Source organism: Sminthopsis crassicaudata, chromosome 6 (genome assembly GCF_048593235.1).
Source record: "Sminthopsis crassicaudata isolate SCR6 chromosome 6, ASM4859323v1, whole genome shotgun sequence".
Lineage (NCBI taxonomy): Eukaryota > Metazoa > Chordata > Mammalia > Dasyuromorphia > Dasyuridae > Sminthopsis > Sminthopsis crassicaudata.
In genome coordinates, this window is record NC_133622.1 from 246,904,000 (window position 1) to 246,919,100 (window position 15,101).

General features: G+C 38.1%; 1 protein-coding gene across 15 annotated transcripts in view; it reads right to left on the reverse strand.

Annotated features, from left to right (window-relative positions):
- The window catches only part of LOC141546740 (membrane-spanning 4-domains subfamily A member 6D-like), a 276,103-nt gene that overhangs the window by 11,125 nt on the left and 249,877 nt on the right, over nucleotides 1–15,101 (reverse strand). For 5 of the 15 annotated variants that reach the window (XM_074274759.1, XM_074274757.1, XM_074274756.1 and 2 more), the window contains one exon: nucleotides 1,954–2,061. The exons of 7 other annotated variants lie outside the window; for them this stretch is intronic. The gene's annotated coding sequence lies outside the window, so the exon portion shown is untranslated. Of the gene's footprint in view, nucleotides 1–1,953; nucleotides 2,137–15,101 lie in introns of those variants that run through there. 3 more of the 15 variants (XM_074274761.1, XM_074274758.1, XM_074274754.1) reach the window with 2 other exon arrangements.

Consider the following 15,101-nt stretch of genomic DNA (forward strand, 5'->3'; position numbering starts at 1 on the left):
CATTGGGATACTTAGGTATCTCTATTCATTCTTCTCATACTCCAAACATAGCTAAGTCTCCTCCATCTTATGTAAATAAATGAAATAAAATAAAACAAACTTCACTAGACCCTCCTATGATCTCAAGATGTATGTGTGAGTGTAGATAGAATAGAAAGAGATAGATATACAGACAGAAAGATAGGCAGACAGACAAATGGAAGGAGAAATGGATGGATAGATCTTCTCTTTCTCAGGCATGCTCCTTGAAAAATCTCTTTATTCATTGTTTCCTCTTCTTAACTTCTCACAAGCCCAATACTTTGAAATCTAGCTTCTGGGCTCATCAATCAAAAAAACAAAAACAAACAAAAAAAGATTCTCTTCAATTACCCAGGATCAAAGAATAGGATATTTGTCAAGCACTCAGCACAGTGCCTGGCACATAGTAGGCACTATATAAATAATGATGAAGATGAGTGACGATGATCTCTAGATTATCAGAATCTATGGTCTTTACTCAATTTTCATTCCATTTAATTTGATCCTCTTGTTTTATAGATACGTAAAGATAGGTAAAGACAATCTAATGGAATGCTTCAGTTTCAGAGACAGGTAAACTGGGAGGGGAAGTAACTTGTCCAAAACCTCACAGGTGGTCAGCATCTGAAGTGACTCAAACCCAGAGCCTCTGAATCTAGAGCTAATGGCCTTTCCATTTCATCATGTTTGACTTAGAAGACTACTAGAAAAGGTGTAGAAGTCAAATAATAAATCTACATACTCAGACTAAAGCACTTCTGCAAAGACATTGGATTCTGAATGGAGAGCTGGAAGGGAGATCAGCAGTCACACAGTCCAACTCACTCATTTTACAGATGAGGAAACCTGGACCAGGGAAGTTACGACATGCCCAAGGTCAAAGAAGAAAGAAATTGCTGACCTGGGATCTGAACTCAAATCCTTCTATCCAGATCTCTTCCCATTGAACCACACTCCCTTCCAACTGTATCCTTTCTGGTTCTGTTTTATATTCTAAGTCTCCTCCCAACTCTGACATTCTCTGTTTGCTCCCCCAAAGCAGGATATTTTATCCTGGTCCAGTGAGCTTCAGCTTGTTCTGTTCACAGAAGAGATTCTAAGAGAAGGAAGGATAAGGAGTGGATTCTTCTGTTTTCTTCAAACACATTAACCCAATGGTGTCCTAAGTTTACATGCCCTATAGAGGGGGGGGGGGCACCATGGTTCCTGCATTCCTATCCACTCCCCTTAGGGCCAGATGGCTAGCAATATCCTACAACTCTGTATGAAGACTCAGAGGTTGCAGTCTGAGGCTTCAGCAAATCCATTACAAAGCTGATGAATGCCCGGTAATGATATTGCAAAACAATATGTCAGCAGTGGCTGTCATAAATCTTTCTGGACATTATTTGGGTTTCCATTGCTGATCGCTTTGTTTTCCTAGTTCACAAACACGTTAATCTATTTTGGAGTTGTTTTTCTTTTTAAGCTTCTCCTGATGATCATGAATCCTCCAGATACTCTGTTTGCTCATCTGTAAAAAGGGGTTTATGTTAGGTTCACAAACCCTAGCTCATGGAATTACTGCAAGGATAGATGAGATGGTTTGAAAACCTAAGATTCTCGTTATGTGATTGCCCATACACAACACAGACATACCTCACTTTGCCTGAACCTCACCATTTTCTCAAAATACCATAACTAAAGCTGGAATGGGACGAGCAGTGTGGTGCAGTGGAAAGAAGGCTGAATTGAAACCAGAGGCCTTTGATTCAAATCCCAACTCAACCACTATCTACATGTGTGACTTTGGACCAATTAATCAGCTCAATGACCTCAATTTCTCCATCCATGACCCCTAAAATTTGTTCTACCTTGAAATCTATGATGTATGATTTCCTAAGAATCACAAGCAGGAGTTCAAGACAAGGAAAGAGGATCCATGGTTCCTACCTGTTTCCTCTGAAAACTCTTGCTGAGTTTCTTCTGAGGTGTCTGTCAGTTTCTTAGGATGGCTTCTGAACTCTGAAGGTCTCTGGGACCCTGAAGTGGGGCCTCCTTCTGGGTACAAAAGTCCTTGTTAATGAACCACCCTTTGAGGCTTTCCTGTCCCTTCCTCTATCTGGTATTTACAGTCATACAGGATGTGATGTTTGCAGCAGAAATAGCTGATTTATGGAAAGAGTATATGCTTCCTTCTTCTGAAGAACTTTATTGGATGTGATAAACTTCTCAGAGGACAAGCAGTGACTTCCATCTCTAGGACTAGATCATTATAAGATGCCCCCCACCATTTTTAAAGCCAAGACTTTAGGCAAACTGAAGGGGATTGGACCACTCTCCTAAATGATTGCAATCTCATTTTTCTCCTTTGATCTCACTCCATGTTAGGGACTAATTTTTTTACTTATTTTTTGGCTAGGTTTGTATAATATTCAACACCATTTTTTTACCTTACTTTTCATTTTTTTACTAAGTCTTATTAAGAGTATTTTATCTCAGGTAAGGAGACATCATTCATCTTATTTTCAACCATGCTCCAAATACCATTTTCTGATATCATCTTAACTAAATGTTCATATTCTAAATCCGTTGGGTTTTTTTTTCAATAACCCTTGCCTTTAGCTGGATGCAATAATGAAACATCTCTTTTGTCCTTGTTGTCTCCAGATATTTCAGCCAAGATTTCCTGATCTTTAACACTACTTTTTAGACAATTGATGGTAGTATCATTTGTCACTATTTCAATTACCAGAAGACCATGTTCCTTTAGTTTCACGAGTTTCAGGAAGTTCTCCACCATGCCATGGATACATGCATTAGAAAAACAACATATCTTCACCTGTTGGATGGGGGTAGACAAATATGTGCCTTGGAATTCCTCAACAGAGAGCCAACCATCAGAACTGTGCACCTCCTGTCTCTGTGATTATTCCTGGTTGATCTCTCCCCTAACTATAATTCTTTATGTCATCATTCCCAGGAGAAGAAACTGCTTTATCCAGAAATGCCTAGTCCCTGATTTACAAAAAAAAAGTTTATACACAAGAGAATGTAGATAAATGTTTAACAACCAACTCTAGGGGAAGGTGAGCAGGGAAGGGGAAAATGTACACAGGATGCACATTGGAATTTAAAGAGCATTTCCAGCATTTTCTTCATCACTTTCTGACAAAACTCTAAACCCAGCCCTAATTTGTAGTTTATCAATGCCAGAAGTTTAAATGCTCACACTGAAAATTTAGCCCATATGAACTGTCTTGAGTACAATTCAGTTTGTACCTATGGGAAACCTACAGAAGAAAACGAAAAGGATGGCATGGAATATGAATCTATATAACAAAAGATAAGGTGAAGTCACCAATGAAATCCTGGGGAAAAGACAAGATATCTGAGGAAGAACCTCTCCTTTTTTAGGCACTGAATAGAAGAATTTATGGTTTATAAGGATGTGCAGCCAAATTCCTCTGAGCCATTGGGCACATTTGTACACAGAAAGATCCAGAATGCAGACAATCTCCTCATACTCTTTATGTTAGTTGCCTCTCTGCCTTTTGGGTTTCACTCATTTATATGGGTATTTGAGAAAAACTGAGAATATGGGCTCTAGGCATGGGAGAACCCAGAGGATAGGGCTTGGAACCTGAAACCAGAATATTGTTTCTTCTGGGATTCTGGGTCTCAAAGTAAGACATGGAACTAGAGAAATTTCTCCTGGTCTTTGGGTGGAAGATCTTGCTTTTCCTTGAAGATAGCAGCTAAGGATGGCACCCAGATCAAAAGCTGAAGAGGATGGAAGCTACAGCCCAGCAGAGTGGGCTTTGTGAGCCCCAAAGAGTACCCAAGGTGGCTAAGAAACCTCCCTATGAGAAGCAATGCAGAGATTGCCAGGGAGAACATAAGTAACAAAAAGATACACAAGGGATTTATATTCTCATGGGAGAAGATAATAAATACATAAAAGGGAGGTGAAATATAAGGGTTGAGAGAGATGGGACCCCCTCAGGGACATGAAGGAGAAGTTGGAGAGTAAGTGATGAGGTCTAGCTAAATGATGAGGTCTAGATAAGGGATACCTAAATAAAATTAGGCTTCATTGAGGTCTAGTGGCAGGTTTGGGGTACAGAGAGTCAAATGGAGCTCCCCTGCAACCTCTTTGGATTCGGCGCAAGGATACAATGTTAAATGAGGTCTAGTGACAGTGCAAGAGTCCCCTGTAAAGAAATTTACAGACCTGAAAAACTAGATTGATTTTAAATAAAAGGTTTATTGTAGAGTTTGGAAGTAAAGTTAAAGTCTGGTTAGTAAAATGTATGAGATAGAGAAAAGTGGCGCCACTATAAGTGGCGGACAGAGTCTCTATGATGCATAGCATGGTGCTTGCATGTTTCCACCCTCTGCCCCGAGATGATTGGCTCTTTTATTTGCTTGAAGGGGCCTATGGGTGGAGTTCCAGGTTGACTCCTTAAGGGCCAGAACCCACCAGGTGGGGGTTGAGAAACTTGAGCAGATACAACCCAAGTTAGCTCAGATCTTAAAAGGATAGTTTTGACCAGATCTTGTAAATCAAAGGTCAATCCCAAAGGGGCTTGGAGATCAGAAAAGGAATCTTAAAGGGGCTACCCCCCCCCTGAATCATAAGGAGTAAGGCTAGAGAGAAGTGAAGGCTGGAGGGTGACTGGCTTGAGAACTTTTTTTAAATAAAATTTTCAGGAGGAGTTCACCTATGGATAAAGAAGGAAAAGTGCTGGGCAAAAAAATCTTTCAGAGTAAGAAGACAGGAAGGGGGAGATACCTTCTGGTGGGGCAAGATAGCCTCCAGGACATAGGGAAGAATTCTAGATTTTTGGAGTCAGTTATCATGAAGCATTTCCTGTAATTTCACATCTGAGTACTTCTATTATAGATGATCTGAGCATGTGCCAAATTCTGTTCCAAAAAATATTAAGAAATAAACATTTTTCTAGTCCATTATTACTTCCAGACTTTCCCCTTTAGGCAAGTGTGTTAAATGTAAAGGAAAAAAATCTAAGGTTTCAGGGAAATGGATTTAATGATAATAACTAAATTTAGAATCCCCAAAAGTACCTTTTGTCTTATAAAAATCGTTGACTTCCCCATCCTCAGATTGGCATAGTGGCTCCCACATAAAAGTAGTAGCTTCCTTTCCCATTCAAAATGAATTAGAGAATTGATTTCAAGGAGCAAGCTGCAGGAAATTCTTGGGGGAAGTGATCAAGAAAGAAGCTGAAGAGTTTCAGGGAAAATTAATTAAGTAGCTATTGTTCTATTTCATGGAAGAGAATGTAAATTTAAAATTATATTTCAACAGAATGAGACCTATTTCTTATTCAAGATTTTTATAAATGTTACATTAAATTGCTTTGTGGAGAGAGAGTTCCTCTATGAGGAACTATGTCAACTTTCACATTTCTCTCTCTAAATTGAAAATGTTTATTTGATATTGCACTAGAAAATGTAATTAGAGCAATAAGGCAAGAAAAAGAAATTAAAAGAATTAGAATAGACAATGAGGAAACAAAAGTATCATTTTTTGCCATGATAAGATAGTTTACTTAAGACAATCCTAGAGAGTCAATTGAAAACTAGATGAAACAATTAACAAGTTCAGCAAAGTTGCAGGATGTAAAACTAACCCACATAAATCATCAGCATTTCTAGATATTACTAGCAAAGTCCAGCAGGAAGTTGTAAAGGGCTGAAACTCTGAATAGGTGCCGAGCACTTAAGGCAAATTACCTATTGGACAATATTCTATCAGCATATGTTTGGGAAAATGACCCTTCTCACAATTGTTGTTGTTAATGTTGAGTCAATTGGGGTTAAGTGACTTGTCCAGGATCACACAGCTAGGAAGTGTTGAGTGTCTGAGGCTAGATTTGAACTCTTGACTTCAGGGCTGGTGCTCTATCTACTATACTATCTAGCTGCTCCAAACTCTGCATGCATGTGTATGTGTGTGTGTGTGTGTATACATATATATAAAATAAAAATATATTATTAAAAAAGATTAATTTGCTATTTTTGTAAATTATGCCAATAAAAGTTAATGAAACTAAAAAAAAAAAAAAGAAAGAAAGAAAAAGAAAAAAAAGAAGAAAAGCCCTGGATATAGGAGAAATACTAATATTTTTAAAGTTGGAGGAGACAAAAGAAGGATTTTTAACTGAGAAGGGATAGAAAGAAGGAGAAAAATAAGTAAAGAAAAGACAAAATAAATAAATAAGTAAAACCACAAAATTAGGGAAACCATTTGTAAAAGGGAAGGGAAGAGCTAAGACAAAAGGATGTAGAACTAAATATCAAAATAGTTTAAGTAAAACTTGTGGGGTTTGAGGTGAGAATGGAGTTTGGGGAATACCAACTGAAAAGAAAAAAGAGAACCAAAAAGTTCCTTAAAGAAATATACCAAAGCAATGGCACAAATGGAGGGGGAATAAGTATAACTTATCATTTTAGATGAGAATGGGTTAGGTTATCGATAAAATGAAAGAGAACACCAGAATGGATAAGAAAATAACCTTCCATAATTGAGAGAAACACTGTTACAGCAAACATCAAGGATGTTAACTTACATCCAAGATAAGAAAATAAGATAAATATATAGGGGCAGAATCAGGAAGATTTCATGTTCCTGAATTCAAAGCCGATTTAAGAAACTTATTAAACTGTGTCATCTTAAGCAAGTCACTTAAATTCTGTTTGCCACAGTTTCCTCATCTGTAAAATGGACATAATAATAGCATCTATCTCTCAGGATTGTTATAAGGATCAAATGAGATAACCACAAAACCTTTGTCACAGTGCCTGGTATAGAATGCTATATGAATAATAGTTATTATAGCATTAGATATTATGTCTGCTAACAGAACTCAAATATACACCATTCCTTTCTCCATTCCCTTCCCCCAGTACTAATAAAAAGAAGGTAGTCGTTTGCTTGGTTAGAACTGCTGAGTCTAGAGAAATGAAATACTGAGAGAAAATCATCTGGTTTCAGTAAAAAGGAAAAAAAATTAAAGAAGTATATCCATAGAATAGACTACACCACAGAGAAACAAAAATTCAGTTTAATGAACCAGAAAATACACATTACTCCTTATCTGACAAAAACTACTAGGAAAACTGGAAAGAAGGCTGGTGGAAATTAGACTTAGATAAGATTTTACACTACATTCCACAATAGACTCTAATATATTTTACGCCTTATTGTTTGGTAATTTTTCAGTCATGTCTGACTTACCCCATTTGGGGTTGTCTTGGCACTAGAGGGGGTTGCCATTTCCTTCTCCAGCTCATTTTACAGATGAGGAAACTGAAACAGACAGGATGAAGTGACTTGCCCAGGGTCACACAGCTGGGAGGTATCTGAGGCCATACTGGAAATCTTCCTGATTCTAAGTCAGAGCTCTATCCACTGTACCACCTCCTTGCCTTAATTAATTTATTATAAAGCTACCTTAATTTTTTTTTCTTTTTCTGAGGCTGGGGTTAAGTGACTTGCCCAGGGTCACACAGCTAGGAAGTGTTAAGTGTCTGAGACCAAATTTGAACTCGGGTCCTCCTGAATTCAGGGCTGATGCTCTATCCACTGCGCCACCTAGCTGCCCCCTAAAGCTACCTTAATATTAAAAGTTATTCTATAAAAAGTGAAAAGCAGATCATATACCTTTCACAATAACTTTGGGTAGGAGATATATTTTTAGAGAAATAAAGATACCTCACACCTCTCAGGGACACATTGTTCATGGAGTTGTGGACTGATCCAACCATTCTAGAGAGCAATCTGGAACTGTGTCCAAAGAACTATCAAACTGCATTTCCTTTGACCTAGTAGTGCCATTACTGAGTCTGTATCTGTTAATTGAAAATTAAAAGTTTTAATAAAAAAATGAAAATCAGTGATAGAGTCAGAGTGACAGGATGTGATCCGTTGGAGATGTTGGAGGAGGAATCACTTGAATAGATAGAAGAGTTTTTTCTTGATAAGGAATAAGACCACGTCATCACATGAGACAGAGTGAAGGAGAAGAAAGGAGGAGACACCAGAATGGTATCAGGATGATAGGAGAAAAGAAAAAAGGGAGATCACAGAAAGAACTTTATTCTCTCAGCTGAGAGCTTTGTCTCATGTTTCAAGGGAAAAAATTGAGGTCACCCACCAAGAGCTCTTCATCTCCCATCCCTGAAATGTCTTCTGTACCTATCTCCTCCATTCTTGTCTCACATGAATAACTGGCCCTTCTCCTTACCAAAACAATCACCTCTACATGCACAAGTGATCCCATTCCATCCTCTTTTCTCCAGCATATTGTAATCTTCCATCTCCTTTTTTCCTACTGCCTAAAGCATGTCCATCTCTTCTCCAACCTCAAAAAAAACTCACTTGATTCATCAATTTTCATTATATATTAACCCATGTTTCTTTCTTTTTGTGGCTAGACTCCTTGAGAAGGCCATCTACAATCAATGATTCCAGTGCTTTTCCTTTCACTCTTAACATTCTGCAATATTCTTCCAACCTCATCATTGATTGTTGACATTATTGATGATCTTTTTCTCTCCTTGCGATTATTCTCTTCTCAAGTTTTCATGACCCTATTCTCTCCTGGTTTTCCTGGACTTTCATCCAAATTGTCTGCATTAACTGTGGATGTCCCTCAAGGCTTTAGTCTTCTATATACTTTTTCACTTAGTGAATTAATCAGCTCCTATGGATCTGATCATCTCCAAGTAGATATATATCCTGCCCTAATCTTTCTCTTAACTTCTAATCTCATATTTCCTCATGGACATCATGAACTGAATGTCACATAGACGTCTTAAACTCAACGTGTTCAAAACTGAATTCATTTTCTTTTCCTTAAAACCCTACTCTCATCCTGATATTCTTAGTGTTGTTGAGGATACCTTTATCTCCCTGGTAATTCAGCCTCATAACCTAGGTGTCATCCTCAAGTTTTCAAATTCTCTCCTCTTCATGTCCAAGCAGGTGACAAGAGTTCTATCACTTCTACCTTCATAACAATTATGTCCCTTTTTCTCCTCTGACAAAGTCATTACCATGGCTCTCACCTCACACTTGCAAGAGTCTATAGCCTTCAGCCTAATCTGTCTGCCTCAAGTCTTTTACTTTATTCTCCCTTCTCCACTCAGTTGTCAAATTGAACTTCCTCAAGTGCAAATCTGATCATGTCATCCCATCCACTTCACTTCATCCTTACTCAATAAACTCAAAGCAGTTCCCTGTCAGTTTCAGGATCAAATCAAAAATCCTGTTTGGTTTCTAAGTCCTTCATAACCTGATTCCTTCCTACCTTTTCAGTCTTCTTATACTTTTCTCTTTACTTGTTATACTTTTATTTTTTATTCCTTATACTTGATTTACTCTTTACTTATTTCTTATACTTCACTCTTTATTTTACTTACTTTACTTCTTATACTTTATTCTTTGTACTTTTTACTTTTTATACTTTACAATTACTGTCCAGGTCCTGTCCAGGTCCTCCAGTGACTCTGACATCCTTGCTCTTCCAACAGAAATTCCCTCTTCCAACTCCAGGGATTCTTACCATCTGTCTCCCACACCTAGAGCATATATACACACACCCAAACACACACACACACACACACACACACACACACACACACACACTCACACTCACACTCTCACATTCTCTCTCTCTCTCTCTCTCTCTCTCTCTCTCTCTCTCTCTCTCTCCATCTCTCTCTCTCCATCTCTCCTCCTCTCTCTCCTACCATCTCTTTCGCTCTGCTTCCTAACTTTCCTAGCTTCAACTCTCAGCTAAAAACTTAACCTGAAAAAAACCTTTCTTAATTCACTTTTTCTGAGATTAAAAATTTATCTTATTACATGTTGTTTGTATTTAATTGTGTATTGTCTGCAGCACTAGACTATGAGATCCTGGAGAGCGGGAATTAGTTGTTAGTTTGGGGGGAAGATAAAGGGGATGAGACAGTGGTGTTGGCCTTTGTATCCCCAATTCTTCTTTCACACAGTGCTTAGCACATAGTAGGTACATAATAAATGTGTGTTCATGTGCCTTGTCTAGAAATTCATTGGATCACAAAGTGCAAGAGCAAGATAATTTGAGACCAGGTGGATAGGTAGAAGCCAGTTGGATAATGGCTTTAAAAGCTAAAGGATTTTAAATTGTATTCTTGTTTTTCCTTTGTTCTGAAGAGGAAGGTAATGCCATGACATTCAAATTAATTGGATTTAAGTGAGGGAGGACTGTGCAAAATCACCAGTCCCACTTTCTCTTACAGAGTCAGCTGGGTCCAGTGGCCAGATATAGATTAGGATCACCGTAGACACCTAGGTAAATGTTATTCTAAGGCTCAATATGGAATCACAAAAATTTTAGTAGGAGAGGGGAATGGTTAGATTTGCACTTAAGTATATACATTTTTTTCAGTAAATCTGTTGTTTAATTTTTGTTATATTTTATATTATTTCATATATATTGTATATAATATATACTTTGTTTTTAAATTTTTATATTTTCTATTATAACTATATTATATATTTTGTGTAACATTATTAAATATCCAGCACTTAAAAGACACTGAATAAATGTTTTCATGGATGGATGAAAAAATATATCCCAAATAACCAAAAGAAAGGTAATATTTTCAAAACCAGTATATTCTTGGTGCTGCTATATATCCCTGGATTATAAAATCAACGGCTTCATAGTAGAGTGGATGGAAAACTAGATTTGGAGGTAGGAAGATCTGAGCCAATCTTCTCCTCAGAAATTAGGATGTGACTGCTCAACCTCTCTGAGATTCACTTTACAACCAGAAGCTCATTTATAAAATAAATATAAACAAAAGCACTGGCTAGCCTAGTAACTGTCAGGCCTGGAGTCAGGAAGATTCATCTTTCTAGGTTCAAATCCAACCTCAGATACTTACCAGCTCTGTGATACTGAGCAAGTTACTTAAACCTATTTGCCTCAGTTTCTTCATTTGTAAAATGAGCTGGAGAAGGAAATGGCCAGTATCTCTGCCAAGAAAACCCCAAATAGGGCAGGACTACAAGATAACAAAAACACTAATTTCACCAGGTTGTTGTGATTAAACAAAACAGTGAATAAGTATTTTACAAACCTTTTAAGCTATTATGAATGCCAGGTGTTATCTCATTTTTTCTATCTGTTTCTCCCCACTCCCAGTCAGATACAAAAGGTCCTGGATAAGTAATTATTTTGTTCTTTTATTCAGGGTATTCTCAGTCTCTTTTAAAATTTTCAGGTGCCCTAAATCCTTCAGAATACTTTATTTGATGTTTTATGGGTTGTTACACAGGTGGATAAAGATCTGTGTTTTGTAATTTAATATTAGGGTGTAGAGTCATCTTGTTTAGGCTGAGACAAAGCGTCCTCAGGATATCAGTAGCAGTTGGGATGAAAGGGATTATAACAACCTCAACCTGTCTCGACATGCATTTATTTTTCTTTGATAGGTCTTTTTTCCATTGAGTTTGGGGATCATGAGTTTTAAACAGTGACCCTTAAGTTTTATCCAGGTAATTATGGACAATTGCTCAGCTTATAAAATTTCTGTTTTAGAATAGTTGGTGGGCTAAGGACATTTTAAATTGGGTAGATTAAAGTTTCTGAAATATTTGAGCCTCCATATCTCATTAGGTACTGTAACGTGCTGTCGTCTCCAGAAGCTGCCGATCGCTCTCTGGGAGGAGATCTGCTGTGTCTACTCAAATCTCTCAGACAGATTCTTCTTCCTGTAGTGAACCGTTGTCTCCAGGCAGTTGCTGTTAACTCTCGTCCAGAGAAGTGACTTCCCTTCCTGCAGAGAGCCGTGTCAAGTCTGTCTAGAGCAGAGACTGACTTTTTTCCTCCCGAGCTGCCCTCTTTTATCCTCCCAAAGAATGGGCGTGGGATAATGCAAGGGCTTCTGGAAAGAACCACTTCAACCAATGAGCTTGCTCCTCCCAAGCACACAAGCTCTTCCCCAGGAATTCACAAGTCAAACTACCAGGAAAGGCCGGAACTAGAAAATTGTCAAGTACCGACTTAGCATTAGTAAGAACCTAATATCTCATTATCTCATTAGCACTTAGTAAGAACCTAACAAGGTACTCAATAGATACTAAATTCTTTTTTTTTTTTTAATTATTATTTTTTTTATTATATATATATATATATATATATATATATATATATATATATATATATATATATATATTTTATAATATTATCCCTTGTATTCATTTTTCCAAATTACCCCCCCTCCCTCTATTCCCTCCCCCCGACGACAGGCAATACCATACATTTTACATGTGTTACAATATAGTCTAGGTACAATACATGTGTGCGAATATCATTTTCTTGTTGCACAATAAACATTAGAATCCGAAGGTACATGCAACCTGGGCAGACAGATATTAGTGCTAACAATTTTCATTCCCCTCCCAGTGTTTCTTCTCTGGGTGTAGCTACCTCTGTCCATCATTGTAGATACTAAATTCTTGCAGGCTCCTGTGATGTGTCCTGTGATGAGTCATTTCTAACATTTTCTAGCATAATTTATAATCGCTAAATCTAGAAACTTTAAAGATAACTTATATGTGATTTCTAGTGGCAGTGGCTTGATCCAAATCAACATCACCTCCATTTTAGGATTATAAACATTTTTGTCACCATTAATATTAGCAGCTATTCAATCATGTAGGATTTTAACCCCACTGACAACAGTACCACAAGCCCATCTATACTTCACTATCTCCCAGTTTGTCCAAGATCATGACTTTCTGTGACAATATCTCATCCCCTGCTGCCATCTTTTCCTTTTGCTTTAATTTTCCCCAACATCAGGGTCTTTTTCAAATGGTCATGGTCAAAGTATTTAAAATTCAGCTTCAGAATCTGATCTTCCAGTGAATTAACTAAATGAACTCCTTTAAATATTGACTTCCTTAATAATTCTCTAAGCTTGAAGAATCATAATTACAGTTGCCCTGAAGGACCATAGAAAGATACATTGTAAATTAGTTTGTGTTATTAGTATTATTTACAGAGTACTTTTTTTTTTTAATGAGGCAATTGGTATTAAATGACTTGCCCAGGGTGACACAACTAGTAAATGTTAAGGGTCTGAGACTGTATTTGCATTATTAATAAGATTTGAACACAAGACTTGGCCAAGGGAAGAAGGGGATGGGGAAAGTGATATAGCTAGAGTCAGGAGATGACAGGCCGAATATTTCAACAAAATTTTTCCGCAGCCTGGAAAATTGAGGGGGCCCTGCCTTCCTAGCTGGGGGAGATACTTAAAACATTGAACAAATTCAAAGGATTGTTTTTCTTCAGCAACATGTGTTTGTATAAATCAAGACAGCAGCATGCTTGTCTTTTGTGTATTTGTGATTACACTTCTTGGAAAGTTTTCTAAGTCTTCAGAGTGCTATCCTTGGCCCTCTCATTTTGACCAAGTTATAAAACAGACAAGAGCCACTGACAAGAATCTGAATCTGCAGGAAATTTGCAATCCCGTGAGCTGATCGGATTTTAAAACGTCATTTCTGTGGACTCCCAGACGTGGCCAGAATGTTTTGACAACTGCTCCTTGGTCTTTCTTACTTGCTGGAGATAATTCAGGGGACAACTTTCTCAGGGTGAGCTTCCGCCTTTGCTGGGCTTAGCACAGGGCCTGGCATATGGGAGCCTCTGGACTTGGATGGACACTGACCTGAGTCTCAGAGGCTAGCCTGGAGCCCATATCACAAGGACAGTAGTTCAAAACATGGGGCAGGAAGGCTGCGGCTTCCCGATCAGCATGCTCTCTATGTGCCACCTGGTGTGGGGAGGATTTGTATGTGTGTGTGGAGGTAGGTGAAGGTGAGTATGGGGGCATGGGGATGGCAAGTGTCCATGATTTTCTCATTTAAATAAGAACTCTCTTTAAAGGTGTAAACTGCCACTCCTCCAGAGCATGCCTTTGTGACTCTGGGGCATGGCCTATTCTGTACATCTTGGGGTACAAGGACGAGGGGGGACCAACCTAACCAAAGGCCTCTACTTAGCTTATTTGAAGTGCTCTGCTCCTGTCAAAAGGGACCCGATTCTTCCCTGGCTCTTTTTTCCAGTCATCCATTCCCCTAGAGGGACTCTTTTTGGACTCTATCCACACCTCCTTACAAGACTCAGCCATGGCCTACTTATCCCATGTGCCTCGAGGGGCACAAGCATTCCAAGGCAGTCAGGGTCAGAGGTGTCCTGGACTCACAGGTCACTCTGGATGGAGGGGAAAAACCAAAGGCTTGGCTTATACTTTTTGAGAGGGGCAGAGGCTGAACTTTCCCTTACTCTCCACATCACTAGAAGCTTTAATGTATCAAAGCCTGGAGCTCCAAATCCATGTGTACAAAAAACCTGGATTAAGCCACACTCAGCCCTTCTGCAAGCCAGACATGGAGGAAAATTGGGTCAGAGTTCTTGTTCCACTGGAGTTAACTGGGGATGCAGGAACAACGATAGATGATGGTATTTAATTAATTGTTCTCTAATACATTAATCATATTGGAACAAATTCATGTTTTCAAAACACAACATCAGAACAAATTTGTATTTACACACACAATGTATAAACAAATCTATTAACTCTTTCTTTTAGAAATGGCCATTGTGGAAATTTATTTTGCTCGATTTTCCTGTTTATAACAGGGATTTTGTTTTTATTTTGTTGTCATTGGGCACTAAGGAGGAGAGAGAAGAGAGGTAGATTTTTTTCTGTTTGAAAAAAATAATTCTGGAAAAAAGGAAAAGAGACACTGATTGAAGGGATGGAACTTAAAAGGCCTTCTAATGAAAATTTAAGAGAAATGAAAATTCTTTACCTTGAAGAAAAAGTTAAGGAAGCACCAAATACAATATAAGGATGGTTTTATGGGGGTGATATTAAAATAACATTTTCCAAGTCCACAAAAAAAAAAAAAAACAGAGAAGAGAAATGGGCTTGAAGTAAGAAAGAGATAGATACTTCACGTGCTTCTTAACCATGAGCTACAGACTCGGGGCAGTTGAGAAGTCCTT